Consider the following 3,423-nt stretch of genomic DNA (forward strand, 5'->3'; position numbering starts at 1 on the left):
TGTTATTTGTAAAACGTAGGCGTCTCACTCTACCTCTCTTTGACATCAAAAGACACAAATCATTCTCCCTTTTCTAATTTTGCTATTTAATCACGGATATAGTATTGACTTACTTATTGCTGTCCTTCTCTCCTAATGGAATATCAACGATTCCTTTAAACTTTATGCTGTTGCCTGCTTCTCTCGTAATTTGATTTCAGTAGTATTGTGCATTCTTAAACTCCTGGTCCACGGGTTTTCACCGTGTCTTAGCTGGCGCTCCATGCCGACGACTAACTTGTGGATGCCAACGTAGGGTTTGTTTTGTTATACAGAAATCTGCTTTCCTAAGCATGTGGCAAATCCACTTCTAGTTTTTCCACATTTCGCATCCGTAAAACAACGTTGACTTGACGTTAGAGTTAAATATTCGAAGCTTAGGACGGGTACTTATTTGGTTAGATTTCCACACATTGTTTAACTGCCCGAATGCTGACTTGGCTTTACTCAGCCGAACCGTAAAGTTTTCTTCAGCATCACTTTTATTCGTGGTGATATAGTTAACGGCTTAATAGGATCTATTCTTTAGGCTTCCGATCCTTATCCTAATATTTGTCATTGCTTATAAGTAAGAAAAAATTTGGATACCGCTATATGTTACTTGTTATTTTTGATATTAAAATATGACAATAGTCCTTCTAATAGTGTCCTTCTAGTTTGCTGAATATGCTAACAAAGAATGGAATTCACAAGTAAATCACAAAAGACCACTCCATCCATAGAAAGTTCATCCAACACATCTAATTACCAATTTTTTATGTGAAACTAAAGATATAAATGTTGAAGATATGTGGTTTCAATAGGATGACGTCGCATATTACTTATTTAGAACTTATAATTTTACGTAATCGCGATGTGAATTGGCTATCAAGATCTGTGATTTGTCAGCACTGTATTGAAATGAAGCTGTGTTATGTCCGACCTATTGCCAGCTATGTGTCCACAAGTAATTAAAAACCAACATTAAAAGCATCTACTACTGTAAGATGTGCAGTGGAAGAATATCATTTGAATATTATTGCAATTACATCTAATTGCACGGTGTGGGATCTAAATTATGGGATTTGTCACCATTGAATTATTTCCTTTGGAAACGAGCAAACGTCACTTTATGGTCGAGCTCTTGCTAGACATTGAAAATGACTTCAAAGGATCATGTTATATACATATCTAGCGGAGGATATTTGAATGATGTATTTCATACGTAATTGTAACGTTCAAGCATTACATTCAAATTTTTGTCGATCGACACCTTAATCGTAAGTCTATTTCATTTTCCTTTACTTCCGGCAGCATAAATTGGATGCTTCTGTATGTTCAAGTATATGCAATGCGTCAATCTTATTATAATATATCACTTAATGAAACGCATTCATTTGCTAAATGCGAATTTGGTCCATTTTAAAATTTTTATTATATGTTGGCGAATTTAACAAAAATAATTAAAATTTGCTCATATAACAAAAAAATGTTAAATTGTCTTTTAATAGGTAGATATCACTCTAAATCGCTCATTCAGTTAATAAAGCACGTTTGAAAACTTCAGTCCTTAATATAATTTCAACACATTTAAATACTTAAAATCGTGCCAATTCATTTATTTTAAAATTTAAGGTATTTCTTATTATTTAAAACATGATCTCTCATCAAATCGCTGATATTTTGATTATATCACGTACGTGAACCGATGTATTCTTTCTCTTGCTCCAGTTGAACATATCAAACCCACGAGTGTCATCTTTGCTTTGTATCCCTTGATAAAGCAGAAGTAATTTAATGATCTACAAGTTCTATTCTTTTCGTTGGAGTTGAAATGTAGCCAGTATTATTGTTGCTCGTATGAGTTGCTCTATGCAGTCAGACAGACTTAATGCACTTGGGTTATTCTCAATTGTTGAATCACAGTTATACAACAGGAAATCAATTGTGATCAAATTTTTGCCGCTTTCACATGTGCCAGAGCAATGACAAAAAATTCTATTAAACATTGTTTATATTTTAGTACAATTTTTTTAAATATAATACCATATATAGTTTATCACTTTCGTTCTATATCTGGCTATCTGATATTGTTGAGATTCGATGCTGTTAAGGCTGAGCATTGTATTTAAAGGATTTTAACTATGAGGTTAACAAACTGTATTATTCTGTACTATTAAGAGAAGATAGTCGAATGCTTTAGTAGTCGCATATAAAAAAAGTTCTGTTTATCATTTATTTAAAAAAAAAACATTATAAACAAGTCGCAGGCTAATACCCAACGATCAATTAAGATACAGTAGTTGACGACTCACACTAAGTAAAGGAAAAGGACTCAAATCAGATAAATATGGCGGATAATTGATAAGAATGATATCTTTTTTGGTAAAGAAATCATATCCTATGTTGGCTTTGTGTGAAAGTGCATTACTTATAACCAAAACCTACTGTCTGATTCTTGGTATTTTGGGTAAACACGTACCTCATAATACCCCTCATAATATTATGTACTCACCGTCTGATATACTCAATGTGAACAATTACCTTTAAAACGAAGTAAAATGCATAAAATGTCAAAGCATCTCAAGTATGTGAATAAAATATGCATTATCCAGCTATTATAATTCACTCATAGATATCGTTGCGTTAAGAATTTGCATTTATGTATGCCACATGATATACATACATATGTACATATGTATATAGTATGATTTCATAGGTCAGTGGTGTTATTAGGCGTCGGCTACCGTTGATGGTCTCTTCCCCAGAATTGGCTCGTAAAAACGATTTATATATTAATTTATTTAGTCGGAAAAAATTATTCTATCTTTTAAAAACTAATTATTATATTAAATTTCGCTACAATATGTTATAATTGTAAATTGCAAAAGAGTTTTTAATATATAATACCAATAAATGATAAATGATTTTCAAGTAAATAAAAAATTTAAAAGATGGGAATTTCCCGAATTGACGTTATGTGAAGTAAATTCTTTTTTCATTTATAATAATTTTTTTAGCAATTATATATGTATGTGTTTTCTTACATGACCTGCATGTGTTAGTAAATAATTCAACTTATATAGTGATTTCTTATTAACTGCGAGAAATGAGAGGCCTTAGAGATTTTTTGCAAATCTTTATAAATCTCTGTACATCTCTACTGAGGTATTTGCAAACTACCATCTTTATAGATGTATAGGTTCTACTTGAATTTCCAAAGATGAAGATTGATATAAAATATTGTTAACTATAAATAAAATATAATTCAGCTATATCAACTTTATAGTTTTAATTGCAGATTTACTTTTGACTTTGTTTGTAGTGTGGATTACAAAATATCGTTTCGTTTCCTTTTATTGATCAGAGAAAACTTCATTACTTTCGATTATTTGTAAAGCTAAA

The sequence above is a fragment of the Teleopsis dalmanni genome, chromosome 2 (assembly GCF_002237135.1).
Source record: "Teleopsis dalmanni isolate 2A chromosome 2, ASM223713v2, whole genome shotgun sequence".
Lineage (NCBI taxonomy): Eukaryota > Metazoa > Arthropoda > Insecta > Diptera > Diopsidae > Teleopsis > Teleopsis dalmanni.